The 18,392-nt window shown below is 48.7% G+C and overlaps 2 long non-coding RNA genes across 2 annotated transcripts; one reads left to right on the forward strand and one right to left on the reverse strand.

Annotated features, from left to right (window-relative positions):
* Positions 1-10,708: 10,708 nt before the first annotated feature.
* Positions 10,709-12,777, reverse strand: LOC133227880 (uncharacterized). The gene is made up of 4 exons (XR_009729985.1): positions 12,709-12,777; positions 12,364-12,411; positions 11,499-11,785; positions 10,709-10,837 (listed from the first exon to the last, which is right to left on the reverse strand). It is a non-coding gene; the product is annotated as an uncharacterized LOC133227880 (long non-coding RNA).
* Positions 12,778-12,877: 100 nt separating this feature from the next.
* On the forward strand, positions 12,878-14,076 carry LOC133227881 (uncharacterized). The gene is made up of 2 exons (XR_009729986.1): positions 12,878-13,041; positions 13,174-14,076. It is a non-coding gene; the product is annotated as an uncharacterized LOC133227881 (long non-coding RNA).
* Positions 14,077-18,392: the final 4,316 nt, after the last annotated feature.

The raw sequence follows: 18,392 nt of genomic DNA on the forward strand, positions 1-18,392 counted from the left end.
ATCCCCTCCTCTGGGCCTCTGCCTCCCCATTTATAAGAGATGCTAGGACATCTAGACCCTTTTCCTACTGCAGCCCATGGGGTTGGCAAAAACTGGACCCCGACTTTATTAAGCTCCCCACCAAGCCCTGGGTGTCTGCAAGGAGCTTTCTGTCCATAGAGATTGTCCTGGGCTGACAGTTTCCAGCTTGTCTCAAGGTGTGGTGTCAGAGCTGGGAGGCCTGGGGGGTGGGTAGGACAGCAGCAAGTCCTCCCTGCGGACCTTGGTGAGGGGCCTGGCAAGGGTGGTCCATGTCTTCTGTCCTCTCCCTTTCCTGGGGCGTGGTCAGCTGGGTGAGCAAGCTGTCCCCAACCACGTGGGTCCAAACTTACCCAGAGGAGATGGCCAGAGGCAGCTAGCATTGACTCCAGACCTGTTTGATTTGCACCAAGAAAAGACAACGGGGTGTCAGATGGATGCTTTCCCAGGTGAGACAGGCTTCACTGGGTCCCTCATTCCGAAGGAAAAAGAGCTCCAGATAAGAAGCGATATTGGCCCTGGAGAGTGAGAGAGCAGCTCCTGGGGATGATGGGGGTGCCTGTGCTGGGAATCTCCAAGGACATGGGAAATGGATAAACTCAAAGAATATGTGCTTTTAAATCCATCCTATATATATTTATTTGCATTTGTTAATCTCAAGCTCTCCGTCCTTCCCTCCCCCACCACTCCACTCTCTTGGCAATAAGTCTGTTCTCTGTTTCATAGATAGGTTCATTTGTATCATATTTTAGATTCCACATATAAATGATCTGTTTTCATTGTTGTTTAGTCGCTCAGTTGTGTCTGACTCTTTGTGACCCCATGGACAGTAGCCCTCCAGACTCCTTCTGGCCATGGGATTTCCCAGGCAAGAATACTGGAATGGGTTGCCATTTCCTTCTCCAGGGGATCTTTCCGATTCAGGGATTGAACCTGAGTCATCTGCTTGGCAGGCAGATTCTTTACCACAGAGGCGCTTGGGAAGATATAAATGATATCATATGATATATGTCTTTCTCGTTCTTATTTACCTCACTTAGTATGATCATCTCTAGGTCCATCCATGTTACTACAAATGGCATAATTTCATTCTTTTTTTTTTTCTGGTGGCTGAGTAATATTCTGTTGTATATATGGACCACATATTTTTTACCCAGTCATCTGCTGATGGTCATTTAGGTTGCTTCCATGTCTTGGCTGCTGCGAAAAATGCTGGTATGAACACAGGGGTACATTTATCTTTTTGAATTTTAGTTCTACTTTATAGCATAGGGGGATTCCCTGGTGGCTCAGAGAGTAAAGAGTCTGCCCACAATGTGTGAGACCTGAGTTCAATCCCTAGGTCTGGAGGATCCTCTGGAGAAGAAAAGGGAAACCCACTCCAGTATTCTTGCCTGGAAAGTCCCATGAACAGAGGAGAAGCCTGGCGGGCTACGGTCCATGGGGTCGCAAAGAGTCGGATATGACTAAGTGACTTCACTCACACTTTATAGCACAGGGACTGTATTCAATATCTGTGATAAAATGTAATGGAAAGAATATGAAAAACAATATATATATATGTATGTATAACTGAGTCATGTTGCTGTATAGCAGAAATTAACACAATATTGTAAATCAGAATATGGTTTTATCTTTAATCCTCTTGCTTGCCAATGCAGCAGGGATGGGGCAGGCAACCCCAGAACATCCCTCTGGTCTGCCTCCATGTACCCCCTCATTGCCCACTTGTGAGGGGAACCACAGACCAGTCCAGGGGCTATAAGGCACAGCAGGATGGCAGCATTGCATGTCATAGGAAGCATACGTCTGGATTCGTGGGCTCTTTCCTGGGAGTTGTCTGCACAGAAAACCTAAGTTCCTGTATGTTCCCTGTGGACAACAGTCCATGCACACCTCCCCCAGTGGCAGCAGGACACAGATGAGAGAGTCAGGGTCACGTGGGGCTCAGGAGACCCCACTTAAAGCTGGCCCAGCCATAGTCTCACCCTCACCTCTAGTGGGAGAGGGTCAGGGAGGTTTGTGTGGATGTCTGGAGGTGGTCGCTCTGCTCCATTGCTAGGCCTGGTTGTGGTGACTCAGTAACAGTTCATCAGCAGACACTTTGATTGGAACACTTTCTTAAGGGCACAGGATACTCCAACACAGCAGTGAAAAAATTGGGAGCACTTCTTCTTAATGATCATATGGAATGCTGATAAAAGTCAGAGTGGCCAGCAATCCTGATGCATTCTTCATGGGAGCATATGATGGCAATTTAAATTCTGAAGGTTTATATTCTTTGACCAATTAATTTTACTTCTGGGAGTTTACCCCAGGGAGAGTATAATTTAAAGGAAAAATATGGGTACCAGGATGTTCATCTTTGCAATATTAAATAGTTTTGAAAGGCTCAATGTCCAGCAATTAAAAAAAAAAAAGAGATCCCACAATATACCTGCTAGAATAATGAAAATAAAAAAGGCTGGTGATACCAAGTGTTGGTGAGGACTTGGTGCAACCAGAGCACTCACGCATCATGTTGATGGGGAAGAAAAGTCGTGTCAACACTTGGGAAAGAGTTTGGCTTTTTCTTATAGAGTTAGTTTTATATTTATGACTCAGCAATTACACAGCTAGGTTTTACCCAAGAGAAATGATGCCATGTATTCTCAAAAAGACATATATAAGAATGTCCATATCTGCTTTACTTATAATAGATAAAAAACCAGAGGGATGGTACAGGGAAGGAGGTGGGGGGGGCGTTCAGGATGGGGAGCATGTGTACACTCGTGGCGGATTCATGTTGATGTATGGCAAAACCAATACAATATTGTAAAGTAAAAAAAAAAGAAAGAAATGTGTGTGTTGCCTGCCATGAGGCTAGAGTGGAGGATGAGAACCTGCTGCTGTACGAGAGCTGAAACTGACTGAAATTAACTATTTATCACCTAAGCCTTCCCATGGAAGTTGCAAGCCTTCCATAGATATCCCAAAATAAAGTTACATCACACAGAAAAAAAAAAAAAAAAAACTGGAAATAGCCCAAATGGTCATGGAGAATGCATACACAAATTATGACATATAAAGGTCTGTATAATCAAAGTTATGGCTTTTCCAATGGTCATGTTTAGATGTGAGAGTTGGACCATAAAGAAGGCTGAATCCCCTAAAATTGATGCTTTTGAGTTGCAGTGCTGGAAAACTCTTGACAGTCCCCTGGACAGCAAGGAGATAAAATCAGTCAATACTAAAGGAAATCAATCCTGAATATTCATTGGAAGGACTGATGCTGAAGCCCCAGTACTTTGGCTACATGATGGGAAGAGCCAATTCATTGGAAAAGACTCTGATGACGGGAAAGATTTAGGGCAGGAGGGGAAGGAGATGACAGAGAATGAGATGGTTGGATGGCATCACCAACTCAATGGACATGAGTTTGAACAAGTTCTGGGAGATAGTGAAGGATGCTAAAGCCTGGCATGCTGCAGTCCATGGGGTTGCAAAGAGCTGGACATGACTTAGCAACTGAACAACAACAAATGAGTCCATACTGATACAAATAACTAAATGAAAAAGTAAACTGGGGAGAAGGGCAAGTTCTCCTTATACTAGAATTCTACTTAATAAAGAAGAAAGGATTTAGAAAGTCATCCATGGGTGTTGAAACCAGTGGGTGAAAGTTTGACAATGAATGGAGTATTTATAGAATCAAAGAATTAAATTATTTATTAATTATAAAAGGAAAAAGGATAATTTTACAGGGGAGAGACCTGGAAGACATAACCTTAACCAGGGGATCAAGGATCTGTCCCAAGACGGGACACCCCATGCCTGATGGTCAGGACACAGGATCACCCCACGCAAACTGAGAAAACACACAGCCCGGATCTGATCCTAGGAAAGCACAAATAAACAGGGACAGAGGTGCATTCTAAAAGTAACTGTCCTTTCCTCCGCAGAAAGGTCAAGGTCAAGGAGAAGAAAGAAATATAAGGAACTGTTTCAGACTGGAAAAGCTAAAGAGACAGGGAAACAATATGTGCAGGTGGGTCCTGGGGAGCAGGACGCTACGGAAGGACGCAGGTGGCCTAAGATGAAATGGACAGTGCGTTAGATGACTGTATTGCATCAAGATTAAATCTCCTGCTTTTGATAATTGGGCTGTGGCTTCATAATATTTTTCCCATAGGAAAATGGAGAGGCAATGACAAAGGAAATGGTGCAAAATGTGAGCAGTTGGTGACTCTGGGTAAAGGGTCCATGGGAGTTCCTTGTACCATCCTTGTGACTTTTCTGCAGGGTTGAAATCACAGCCAAACATTAATAAGAGGTTTGGATGGATGAAGCTGGCAGAGTTTCTATAGGTGAGCTCATTGGCTTGAGACGAATGTGCCGTGGGGACCCCCTGGTCTCAGAAGAATGAAAAACTCAAGAAGGATCCAAATCAAACACAATAGCTGTCTGGCTGTGGTGTCAAGCCAAACAAAACCTGTCCGGACGTGCCAGTCAACCCCAGGCGGCCAGCAGGTGTGGATCTTGCCTCTGGCGAGCATCAGAACAGTTGAACAGGCTTTCTGGAGCAGGTGGCCTTGAAAATTGCCAAAGTACAGGATGCCTGTGAGCTGCCAGCTGAGCGTGAGGAAGGCTGGCAGCCCCCTTGAAGGGACAGTCTGCACCATGTTCATCTCTAAGCCATGCTCTCCCACCAATGTTTCTTCGCAATTCGCCCTCCTACATGGAAGGAGGAGCTCATGTCTGACTCTTTGAGACCCCATGGACTGTAGCCTACCAAGCTCCTCTGTCCATGGAATCCTCCAGGCAAGAATACTGGAGTGGGTTGCCATTTCCTTGTCCAGAGGATCTTCTCAACTCAAGGATCAAACCCAGGTCTCCTGCACTGCAGGCAGATTCTTTACTACCTGTGACACTAGGGAAGCTGTAACACACATGAAAGGTTGCATGGCTCAAGGCGAGCACTTCGCGTGGGGAGGCGGGGGTCTTGCTTGGTGCTATTTTCCCAATATGTTAATACACATCTGTGGAATGGCCCTGCAGTCCCCCATGGCCATGGAGGGTGACTACAACTGTTCTTTTGCTTCTCTTTCTTTTTCTTTTTTTTCTTTTTCTTTTAAGGACTCCCTTAGTCACTGGCCTGGCAACTTTGAAATACCGCCAAAAGCAGAGATTCAAGAAGGTCCTGGGAGGCTGGGAGAAAAACAAGTTTCTGGAGGAGAGAGCAGCTTAGGCAGGGGCTACTGGGCAGGATGCTCTGTCTAGCCTGGGTGTTTAGGGCACCAAACTTTTGTGCCATTGTCCAGCATAAGGGTCAGCACTGTTGAAGGGACACCAGGGAAGGCATTCAAAGACAGAAGGAGGCTGGCTGGCAAACACAGAGAGGGGATCTGCCTGCCTGCCTAGCTTTCTCCCCAACTCGGCATTCTCTGCTTACCACATCACTGAGGCTGCAGCCATGGGAGCACCTCCTCTCAGCTCACGTGTCCAGGAGGCTGAACCTCTTGTGGTGATGGGGGAGGGAGCATGCTGACCTTCAGGCTGGGCAGACACTGAATGTCCTGGCTGGGCACCTGTCTCAGGATTTTCCTGTGGGACATGCATGCTGGGGTGGTGGTAGGTGGAGCACAGAATCTTGTGAGGGGTCAAGATCCCAATGTCCTTCCCCACTGCTGGGCAAGTCTGTACTCCTGGCATGGAGCCAGAAACATCACTCGTTTTATTAGTCAGCATGTTCAGGAAACAGAAACAATAGGAGATGCGTGTGTGGAGAGAGAGAGAGGATTTATTATAAGAAGTTGTCTACACAATTATAGAGGCTGAGAAGTCCCACGACCAGCCATTCTGCCAGTTGGATACCAGGGGGACCAATAGTGTACTTCCAGTCCAAGTTCAAAGGCCTAGACCCAGGACAGCTGAGGTTGCAGTTTGAGTCCAAAAGCAGGAGAAAGCCAACATCCCGGGGCAAGGCTGTCAGGTGTGGGGAGTTCTCTCTTACCTGGAGGATAAGCCAGTTTGTGCTACTCAGGCCTTTGACTGATTAGACAAGGCCCATCCCACAGCACCCTGTGGCCCAGGCAAGTAGCCACACAAGCTGACACACACATTATGTAGACACCTCCCAGTAACTCTGCTCGTGTGTTTTCAGGGTTCTCAGTTTATAGAACCCAGCTGTCAGAGTGGTGAAGAATCTCTGCCCAGATCACAATGCCAGCAAGTGGCTGAGCTGGGAATAGAACCTGGTGTGTCTGTCTCCAAATGTGCTAAAAGGCTGCTTTTGGGATCCTCAGCAAGAATTAAAGCTGCCTCACTCCAGCTTCTCTGGGCTTATAGTGATGTGTTATCCAAGTCAAACAGGTTCTCCTGTTGGCCTTCTGGGTGGTGTGATGCATAGCTCTGCACTGTATGAGTTTCTATCGGCTGCTGTAACACATTATACAAACTGAGTGCCTTAAAACAATGAAAATTTATTATCTTAAAGTTATGGAGGTAAGAAGTCCAATACAGGCCTCAGAGCACTCAGGGCAAACACGCAGAGATAAGGGGGAGCACTCAGAGATGAAGGGGAGCACTCAGAGATCAGAGGGAGCATTCAGAGATGGGGGAGGGAGCATTGTGAGGGCAGGGGGAAGACTCATAGAGTAGGGAGAGCACTCAGAAATCAGGGATGGAGCACTCATAGAGCAGGGTAGCATTCATAGGGCATGGGAGCACTAATAGAGCAGGAGGACACCCAAAAATCAGGAGAGGGAGCACTCTGACAGCAGAGGGAGCACTCCAAGTAGGGGGAGCACTCAGAGAGCAAGGAGGAACACTCAGATTAGGGAAGGGAGTGCTCAGAGATCAGGGATGGAGCACTCATAGAGCAGGGAGCACCACCAAATCAGGGGAGGGAGCATTGTGAGAGCAGAGGGAGTACTCATAGAGCAGGAGGAGCACTTAGGGAACAGGGGTACGTTCATAGAGTGGGAGGAGCACACATAGAATAGGGGGAGCACTCAGATATCAGGGAGGGTGCACTCATAGACAGTGGGAGCACTCATAAAGCAGAGGAACACTCAGAGATCAGAGGAAGCAGTCAGAGATTAGGGAGTGATGGTCGGGGGATGGTTAGAGAAGCATGGACAGCAGTCTGGGAGAGGTGGGCTTTTAACTTGGATGAAGAGAAAATAAGTTGCTCATTCAAGTTGAAGGTCACTGCATAATCACTAGGCTGGGCGTTGCCCTTTGCCCAGTAGATTTGGACCCTTGTCTATCTCATTAACTCCTGGACATGTCTTATAACTGAGCCAGCGCCCAGTAGACATTGCAGGATTGCATTGACCCTTCTCTGGGGCTGTGGGAGGGTGGCTGCCACCAAGTTGCGGTGAAAAGAAACCACATTGTTCCAGAAGTTCTCTTTCTGACAGCTGCACCTAAATATCTAGCCCAAGGCTCCCCAGCCTTGCTTCAGGGTCAGAATGTTCCCAAAGAATGGTCAATTTTTTAAAACTTCTTTTTAAAAATTAGCCTGGTTGTAGACAACTGGAACTTCCAAACCTTCTAATGACTCTTAGAGTCTTTTGATTAACTGGACGTTTTTAAACACACCATGTCTCTGCTGATCTGCAGATAGTGGAGACTGAGAATTTAACAGGAAAGGAAAACACAGTTGGGCTCATTTCATTTCCGGAGAGCTGGGGAGGCGGAAGTCATTTTTTATTACTGCAGCTAATAAAGAGCCCTGTTTCTTCAACACAGAGGAGTGTGGAACACTTTCCATAGGAGTGAACTGACAATTAAACAAATGAGTTTATGGAGCTGGGAGCCAACGAGGGCTGGTGTGGTTACTGTTTAGCTATAGGGACTGGTCTTAGTTCTTGGTTTTCACCTGGAGCTACCGGAGCTCAAGGCACACAGAGCTCTAGGTGCCTCACTCTGGCAAGTCGCCTGTCCTAGAAGACATTGTCACCTGAGAGGTGGCCTTCCCAGAGCACTTTAAGAAGTGTTTCTTGCACATGTATGCAGACATACATTTATATACACACACACATGCATGCACATCAAATGCTTTCTTGGCACAAAATAAAGTGATGCAGACAAAAGCCCAGGGCTTCTAGGATGGTAAAGAATCCACCTGCCAATGTAGGAGACATAGGTTCAACCCCTGGGTCAGGAAGATCCCCTGGAGAAGCAAATGGCACCCCACACCAGTATTCTTGCCTGGGAAATGCCATGGACAGAGGAACCTGTGGGCTACAGTCTATGGGGTGGCAAAGAATTGGACACGATTTAGCAACTAAATAACAACATAAAACACAAAGCAGACAAAAGCCCAACTTCCCCTGCAGATTCATTCCTCTAGTCCTGAACCCAGAGGGGACTCTGAGGTCAGTTCTCCGGCCTCATCTTGAGATGTGTTCCTACAGCCCGAGTCCCGTGCATGACCACCTCCCTCCACCCAGCTCTTTCTCTCCCTTGTTAACCCTTTATCATAGGTGGTGGAGGAGAGGGGATCTCGCAGTCAGAGCCAAGGATCAGGGTCTGTACTTTTTTTATCATGGACTCACCACTTCCCTGCAGCTTCTTGGATGCTTCTGGAGAGAACATGAGCTCAGAGCATCACAACCCAGATTCAGGCCCGTGTTCAAGTCCCTTGTTACCATGTAAGGTCACCAGATAACAGACAGATCACCCAGCTAAATTGGAATTGCAGATAAATCATGGGGAATGTTTTAGTGTAGTTATGTCCCATGATATATTTGGGGATATACTTTTTAAACAAACGTTATTCAGCGTATGTCTCAAATTTCAATTTAACTGGGCTTCCTGTATTTTAATCTGTAAAATCTACCAATGCCATGTGACCTTGGGTAGGTTTCTTAACGTTTCTGGGCCTTGGTTTCCTCATCTTTTCAACAGGGGGATGATGATAACAGAGCTGATCTGAAGGTTCAGGGAGGGAACAGGATGATCTGAGCACACAGAGCAAGCCCCTGCCAAGTGTGAAATCCGCTCACTCATCTGTGTGGTCGACAGCCCTGCTCCTGATTGGGGTGGGGAAGAACAGTCCTGAGTGTCACAGTTGCTGGCTCTTCCCTCTGCACTTTTGCTGTGACATCAGTCCAAACAGGGGCCCTGCATGTGGCAGGTGGGCTGTTGGTTCCTTCACAGTTGTTTTCTGCCCTTTGGTGTGAGAATGCACTGGAGGCGAACCTTTGATGGGAAGATTAGCACTAGTCCCCTTGCTGTATGAACACGGCAGGTCTGAAGACCCATTGCCTCCTGTGGCACGAACATTCCATCTGAGTGTCCTGCGGAGACCCGGCTATTGTCCTGAGATGCTGCAGATATTGGCCATCCCCTGTGGGCATTGCCTGGACCAGCAGGGGAATGGCTGACTGAGCCCTGCTGGGGAGGGAAGGGAATGGAGGAGAGGTTCCTCCAAAGAAGCAGATTGCTTGCTTTCCCAGAAGTGACCCTGCTTGTCCCCCTGCCTGTCCCATAAGCAGGAGCCAGGATGTAGCTCAGATCCTGGTGTGGACTGACTGGCTGGAGCACAGCACTTCAGAGGAGTGGGTCTTGCACAAACGAAGCTGCAGATCTGTGCAGTCTGAGCCCCTTGGGTCCTGTGCCAGGTCATCTGTCCTGGCCGAGCAGGCAGTATCTGGATTCGTATCTCCAGGATCAGGGCATGCCCAGGATGAGCTGGGCTGATCTCCATGGATGGCTGGTCCTACCTTCTGGGATCCACGGCTCCTTTGGAAACCTGATGGGAACTTGAGACTCCACTTGTAGGTAGAAAGACAAACATGTGAAGAATTTGATCCAAAATCAGCAGTTTCCTGTATCCCGGCCCCAAGCTGCCACCCACCCTCCCCCCACCACCCAGGGATCATGGACCCTGTGGCATTACTTGATATGGGGAAGTGAAAGAGAAAGTGAAATTGAAGTTGCTCAGTCATGTCTGATTCTTTGCGACTCCATGGACTACCATGCTCCTCCATCCATGGGATTTTCCAGGCAAGAGTATTGGAGTGGGTTGCTATTTCCTTCTCCAGAGGATCTTTCTGACCCAGGGATTGAACCTGGGTCTCCCGCATTGTAGGCAGACGCTTTACCATCTGAGCCACCAGGGAGCTGTGCCCAAAGTTCAGAAGGGGGGGAGTGGGTGGAGTAAAACAATAAAGAATGCAAATTTTGGAAACTCAGGCATCAGCAGGAGCGGGGTGGCTGGTGGCATCTGTGGTTCCCCCTCAGTGGGCCGGGATCCTAGGTGATTAGTGGATCTGGACAACTTACAGTGGCAAGATGGACGTGTGGGAAATACAGGAACCGCCCCCTCCAACAGGAGGTTGGCATGACCTGGGCAAGTTGGGAGAAGCAATGCTGGGCCCAGTGGGGCTATGGGCTGGTGGCCTGGTTTGGGGACTTCCTGGTCACAGTCAAGGCTGAGGGGTCCACAGTTCACAACCTGCATCAGTTTGCAAGGATGTAGGTGAATGCCCATCAGCAGCCCCCATCAGTGTCCCCTGGACAGCTACCTCTTGTTCTGTTTTCAAAATACTTGCCTCTCCTCCTGCTCTTCATTAATGAACTCCTGGGAAGTGGCATGTGTGACTGTCAATCATGTGGCATCCCCAGCAGAAGCAGTGCCGCCCCCCCCAGTCCCTCCTGACTCTCAGAGGGGATCACAGTATATTAAAGGAGCCAGGACTCATTTAGACAGAGCTTTTATTTGACATATTGCTATATTAATGTCAAGAAGTCCACCCTGGTGAGTCCTCTAAAGTCAGCCTTCAGAATTGCATTACTGACAGAGAGATTGGAGTTTCAGGGTTTGCTGCTGAAAAAAAAAAATCATCTCCAAGCTTCATTTTGAATTGTAGAAATCGGAATGAAAAATTCTATAATTGTCTGATGGGAAATCTATTTTTTACTAAGATCACTTTCATTGATTCTCTTTCATATTTGTATTAAAACTGAACAGCTAACAATAAGCTCACCTGTAGGGGACCGTGGGGGTGAGGGAGCAGTGGGCCATGGGGAGGCAGGGTGTGCACAGAGAAGAAAGTGGAAGAGGACGCATCCGGTGACCCAGACTTTTGTCTCCCCTCATACAAGACAGCGGGCGACTGAGATTTTGCAAAAGGGGCATGCCACTGAATTACCACTAAATTATCCCAACACTATCTCCGTGTCTGCTTTCTCTGTGTTGGGAAACAATACTCGAGTGAGAATCCAGTCAGCGACCTTGGGTGTGTGAGAGAGACCTCTGCTGGCTGCCCTCTACTGCATCTGTGTAACGCTCATTACAGCACACGCTTTGGGGAAGGAAGGAGGGGCTCGTAAAACCCCATGACAGCATCCACAGCTGGTGGGTCACCTTGGCACCTGCATTAGGCATGGGACGTCCTCTAAGATGCTTGTTCAAATGGATCTGAAGCTCTGGACCTCAACCTCTGTTTGCTGCACCCCCACTTGACCTCTGACCCCATGCAAGTTACCTTGGGAGGTATCAGATGAGGATGCTTCTGCTTCTGCAAAGCCACGGACCAGTAGGATCAAGGCTGACTTTATCAAAACGTACGCTGTGAGTCAGGATGTGGGGCCTCTGGGACCTTGCCTCCTGTACTCATGCCCTTGCACATCCACCTCCTCGCGGCTCTGAGGTTGGTGTGACAGTGCACACACAGAACCTTCTGAGACTGGCTTGTGAGAACCACTGCTTCTGTCTTGGGTGCCCTCCTGCTTGCTGGTTTGCTCTCTTTCTTGCAGAAAGGTCTAGGATATCCTTTGGAAAGGCCATGTGGAGGAGATTGGGGAGGGCAAGAGCCCCCTGCCTCGGAAGGATAGCTGAAGCCCCAAAGCCAACCCTGTGAGAAAACCTTCCTGGAAGCAGGACTCCCCCACCCCAGCCTCAGTTGGGGCTTCATGTTGCAGCCTTGCTGAGACCTCCTGCGAGGCCCCAAACCAGAGGCACCCAGTTCAGCCCCTCTCGGCTTCTGGAGGTTCAGGAAGAGCATGAGGTCATGAGTGAGTGTTGTTTAAGCTCTAAGCTTTGGGGTGATTTGTTCATCAGCCACAGATAACAGATAACGAATATGGTTGGTGCTGGGAGCTGAAGCCAAGTAGAGATGGAATGATCTGGAGCTGGGGGAGGGGGGCTCCAGGGGGCTGTGGGTGGTGGTGAGAGGAGCCCAAGGTGAGGATGAGATATAGCTTGTGTGAATGGAGAGGAACCGGTACCCTGAATAGGAAGAGCAAACTCCAGAGCAGGCGTGGGTTGGAGGAGAAAGGGGCTGGAGGGGAACATCCATGGAGATTTCAGAACAAAGGCTCGTTTGCATGCGGCGTTGGGAATGCAGTTACCTGTGTTTTTCTTCATTCTGTTCTGACCTGTGCTGTGGTCCAGCATCTCTAGAAGAGGGGAGGGTGGGGGCATTGGTGAGCCTCACAGTGAAACAGGGGAACTTCTTGCCAGCAAAGGCCGGCCAGCCTCCCGCTTCTGTCCTGGAGCTAGTTACCCCTACCCCAACCGTGGGTTTGCTTCACTTCCCTCCTCTACCTCCTGAGTCACTGCACCCCTTTCTCTCACAGACGTGCTCTGGCCCATCCACTGCCATCTCAGGGAGGAAAGATGCTTTCAGAGCACATCCCTGCTGTTTCTTGGCCTTTTTCTCCACCCCCACCCCCCAATTCCAGTGACACAAAGACCTCTGGAAATGTGTTCACAGGATCCAGTTTCCTTCTCATCTGTATTCAATCTCTATGGACTGGTCTGGCTTCCCACCTCTGCCCACCCCTCCTCTGCAATTGTGATGGTCAGAGTCACCCTTGGCAGCCATGGGGCCACACCCACTGCCTGCTTTTCTATCCCCAGCTCCCTGCACGAGGCTCCTGCTGGCCCTTTCTAGAAAGTTATTCTCTTGGTTCTGCCTCCCTGATGCCTCCTCTCATCTCTCGCCGTGTCTTCCTCCTCCCTTCCTAGGATCTGATCTGTGTCCCCAGTCAGATAATGTCAGACGCCTTTAGGTGAAGGTAACCAAGGTCGGAGCCGTGTTTTATGGGAATGTTTTAGAGGAAATTAAAGGGATGGTTGGGTGGCTGGCTCCCAGCGGTTTCAACATCTCCAGATCAGGCAGTGACGGGATGCCCTCTCTCATCTTTATGTTCCACCAGGACCCCAGGTGGTGATTCAGTTCTGCGCATACCCTTCTGTGCCTGCAGCGACAGGTGTCCTGCCAGTGAATGTCACGCCTCAGACTCCCGAGGTAAAGCGCTGCTGAAGTGCCCCCACGGCCAGCAGCTTCCAAACCATCCAGCCTGATCTACTCTACTCCTCGCTCCTCAGAGTCACACTGGGCTCCCACAAGCCCCTCGATCAGCACAACCCCCTCCTTAGCCCTCCGGAGCTCCTGCCTTTCCCCTTTTTGTTCAGATCTTTTTTTTTCTTTCTTAAATGGATTCCTCACTGCAATGTCCTGGCTACATCCGCTGAAGTTGGATCTTCCTGTTTTTCAGAGATGGTCCTGCATCGGGAAATGAAGTTATCAACTTGGCAACTTATTTTATTATCAGTGTTCTTGCTGGAGTCCCAGGATCTCAGTGCTTTCCCACACCTGGCTCCTCGTTCAGGCCAGCTTCTGAGCTAGGGGTCCTGTCTACTCTCCTCCCTTCTCCCTCCCCTCCCTTTTCTGTTCCCTCCCCTCTCTCTCCTCTCTGCGTTCATGACAGCATCTCTCTCTCTTTTCCCTTCTTTCCCTCTTTCCTCCCTGTGTCTGTCTGTCTGTCTCTCTCCGTCCTCCCTCCGTGTTAATCAGAGAGCTACGAATCAGACAGATGTAAGCGAGAGGCTCCCTGTATCCACCCTTAGGCACAGAGCGGGAGAGGGGGCTCCCCCATCTCTCCCCAGCCCACTGCAGAGCAGACCTCCCTGCAATTGTAGCCAATCACAAAATAAGCCCCTGGTTGTTTCTGAGCTCCGCACAGCATTCCATTATGACATTCTGAAAACCTGGTTACTTATAAAGCAATTTGCTCCTACGGGCTGGTTTGAGATTAAAATGGTAATTATCTTGCAAATGACTGTAACTGTCTTTCATAAATGTGGTGATGTTTGAGCTGTGACTGACTGCAGGCCAGTAGCATAATGGGTTTAATAAACAATATCTTCGGTGTAGTGTAGGATCCGAGCCTATGAGTTTGCGGGGGACCATTCTGTCGTTTCAGTGAGATGGATCCCATTCTTTTCTGCAGCCAGTATCTTTCTCAATAGCATATGCTCATCAGTTTTTCTTAATAGGACATTTTTCTTTAGGATAATTTGTAAATTATTAATCTGTTTCACCCACTCAAAGGGCATGATGAGTTTGAGCAAGCTCCAGGAGTTGGTGATGGACAAGGAAGCCTGGCATGCTGCAGTCCATGGGGTCGCAAAGAGTCAGACAGGACTGAGCGAGTGAACTGAACTGAATCTGTTTTAATGATCTCTCATTTCCATGAGCCCCCCAGCCCCTTAAGTTTTGCTTTTCCTGTTGCCTCTGGGAATGGCTGTGCTGAGACAGACTGGGACCTGGAACCCTTGGCTGCAGTGCTTGCACCTGGACACACCTGTCCTCCAGCAACAAAATACAAAGAAACTGTAGGGACTAAGAATAGCTGTGTGCATGCACAGTTAGGGCAAATGCTGGACAAGAGATACAAAGAGACCAAAAACTCAACTGCTACTTTAGAAGAGCTAGGAGCAAAAGCGGGGTACTATGCATGCTCCCTGCACTCAATACCACCTACACCACACCTCTGGCCCAACCCTTGACATACCCCTCCCCTCCCCTCATATAAGGAACGAGCTTCTGCCCTAGGGAGCAGGCAAGGGAGCCTGTTATTTGTTCTCTCCCTCCTCCTGCAGCAGTGCGTGCGTGCTCAGTCGCTCAGTTGTGTCCAACTCTTTGCGACCCTATGGACTGCAAGCCCACCAGGCTCCTCTGTCCTTGGGATTCTCCAGGCAGGGATACTAGAGTAGGTTGCCGTTTCCTCTTCCAGGGGATCTTCCCAACTCAGGGATTGAACTTGCATCTCCTACATTGGCAGGCGGATTCTTTACTGCTGTGCCACCTGGGAAGCTGCAGCAGGGGCCCCAGTAAAAGCCTTGCCTGAATTTCTAGTCTGATCCCTCGTCAATTTCTATTGCTTAGGGAAGCCAAGAACCCACTACTCATGGCCCCCTCTACAGCACAGATGGCTACTTCTTGCTTTCCTCCAGGTGGCAAGCTGGTTGGTCCCTTACATGGGGTGAGGGTAGAGGTGTGTCTGAGGGCCTGGCTGAAGGGGTGGCTTAGGTGCTTTTCCCACCCCCTTGGTGGTGTACCCTGAGGTACCCTGCTTTTGCTCCTTGTTCTTCAGAAGCAGCAGTTGGGCTTTTTTGTCTCTTTGTATCGTCTGTTTGTATCTTGTAGGTAATTTTCCGCTACTGCTCATGCACATAGCTACTTTTAGTCCCTTATAGTATCTTTGTATTCTGTTGCTCAAGGAGATTTGTGTCCAGATGCAAGTACTGCGGCCAAGAGTCCCAGGTCCCAGCCTGTCTCAGTAGCCAAGGGTTCCAGCCCTGGATTCTATCCTGCATTGACCAAGGGCTTACCTTTGTGACCAAGCATTTCTCAGACACCAGCTGGGTGTCCTGCAATACAGCTCAACTCTGACACTGTCTACCTGCAGGTGGTGTCCAATTTCACAGGGTGAGGACTCAGTCCCACAAGATTGCTCCCCACTTCAGATGCCAATCACAAGTTCAAGCAGTCACTTGCTCTTATTGCCAGTCTAACTGACTGGCAATAAACCAGAAGTTCCCATCACCCCCATCCCCACTCTGGGCTTGATGCATTTGCTACAGTGGATCACAGCACGTGGGAAAGCAATTTACTCCCTGGATTATGGGTTTATTACAGAGGATATTAAAAGGTATAGATCAATAGTCAGATGAGATACATGGGTTTGAGGTCTTGAGCAAAGAGGCTCTGATCCTTGTGGCAGTTGGGATCCAGCACGGTGGCACCTAGGAGCATTCTGGTTCCCCAGCCTAGAAGCTCTCTGAACCCTGCCTTTTTGTTGTTTTTTAATGGAGGCTTCATTGCATAGGTGTGATTGGTAAAACTATTGGCCATTGGAGATTGATTTACCTCCAGCTCCTCCTTTCCCTGGAAATCAGGAGCTAGGACTGCAAGTTTCAGTGCTAGAAAGAACCAACTGGAAGAACCATCTCTATTCCTGGTTGGTTCCCCTGGCAACCATCCTGCATCCTTAGATGCTCCTCAAAAGTCACCTCACTAACATATTCTCCAGTGTGGTGGAGAGAGGCTTGTCATTTCTACCAAGTCACCCATTTCACCTTAGTGGCTCTGAAGTGATTTCAGGAACAGAGGACAAGAGACCCAATATTGTAACAAAAGACCCACTGCTTTTACTGTTCAGCAAATTCCAAGAGTTTGGGGAGTTTGGAACCAAATACATGTGAGACCAAATATGTATAACCAAAGACCAAATATATATCAGAAAAATATTTTGACCATCTGAATACCAGATACATATTTCTCATAAATCACAATATGGCAGTAACTGTCTCACAGTCACTGACATGCCCAGAGCCGGCATCAAGGTGACGGAATCCAGGGCCAGCGTGCTGAGTATGAGAGGTCCACACCTCCTTCCCCTTTTCTATAGATAGATGACCTCAAGAGGATAAAGGTTTTAGCCCCCTTTTGGCTACATGCCAGATCAAGAAGTCCTTCCCAACAAAAGGCTGGGAAATGTAGGCTACTCAGGTACGGAGTAGATCTGGTTCTTAGGACCCCAGGAGGCCAGGGAATTGGGAATGGAACAGGACTGAGGGATCCTGGCCTACTGATTGGGATTGAGAAAGGCACAGGACTCACAGGATTAGGGCTCAGGACTCTCCTGCAGGCCTTGGCCGTGGTCTAGCCAGTTCTCCTGGAATCTGCTGTGACAGAATGACCTGGTAGACCTAGGCATGGAATCACTGTTTGCAATGGCCTCAAAATACAGGTAATAGGTATGGAGTTTCCCTCCAGCAGGGTCTCCCTCAGTCCTTGCTTGGTGAAGGGGATGTATAAAGACAGGTGGGCCCAGCAGACCCAGAGGTTGGTCCAGTGTGGATCCCCTGCCTCTACGTGCACCCACCTGAGATCTCAGCAAGAGAACCTGAACTGGGCAGACATGCGTACATCACATGGCATATCCCGGGACCAAACATAGTCATTGGGATGTTCCCTGAATTCAGTGTAGCTGTGGATGAACATGCAGAATATGCCAGACCCAGGGTGGGACAGAGACAGAGAAACCGCCAGTAAATCCAGGAGGCAGGGATCAAAAGCCTCTGAGAATTCCTCAGAAAGTTAAACATAGAGTTACCATATGGCCCAGCACCTCCATTTCTGGGTATGGACCCCAAAGAACAGGAAACAGGAACTCAAGATGCCTGTACACTAATGTTCATAGCAGTGTCCTCCATAACTGGGAGATGCAAACAATCCAAGTATATATCAGTGGATGAAAGGATGAAGAAAAAGGCAGCTTGCCCACAGGATAGGATAATATCTGGCTGCAAAAAGAAATGATCCACGCAGCTGACACATGGAAGAACCTCGAAAGCATTATGCTCAAGGACAGAAAAGACCACATAGTGTATAATTCCATTTATATAAATCATCCAGAATAGGTAAGCTCTAGAGACAGAGAGTGGATTGGTGGTAACCAGGGCCTGGGGGAAGAAGGGATGGGGAGTGACCACTTAATGAGTGTTTTCTTTTGGGATAAGGCAAGATCTCAGCATGAGATAAAGATGATGGCTGCACTGTACTGGGAATGCACTAAACACCACTGAATTGAACCTTTCAAAGAGATTCACTGTTAATTTTATGTTATGTGAACTTTGTGTGTGTGTGTGTGTGTGCGCACGCATGCGCTCAGTTGTGTCTGACTCTGCGACCACATGGACTATATAGCCTGCCAGGCTCCTCTTGTCCATGGGATTTTCGAGGCAAGAATACTGGAGAGGGTTGCCACTCTGTTTAAAAAATAAATGAGCACTTAGGATTCAGGGAGAAAAGCGTGTCTCTTCTTCTTAGTTGAGCAGTTCTGTGATTGGCTCAAAGGCAAAACCCCCCACCCAGGGATGCAGATAAAGATGCTGCCCAAACTCATTCTGGAGGCTCGGCTGCAAAGGGTGAGGTCGTGTTGCACTCTTGGTGGATGGAGGAAGGAGCTGTCTGGGAGGAGTGGATGGCATACTGGGGGAGGTGGGTGCAGCTGTTGTGCCAGTAAGAGGCTGTCTAGGCAGACCATGGTTTAGTCCTAAAATATCCAATCAGATTTTTAATCCC

Source organism: Bos javanicus, chromosome 16, assembly GCF_032452875.1.
Source record: "Bos javanicus breed banteng chromosome 16, ARS-OSU_banteng_1.0, whole genome shotgun sequence".
In the NCBI taxonomy this organism is placed as follows: domain Eukaryota; kingdom Metazoa; phylum Chordata; class Mammalia; order Artiodactyla; family Bovidae; genus Bos; species Bos javanicus.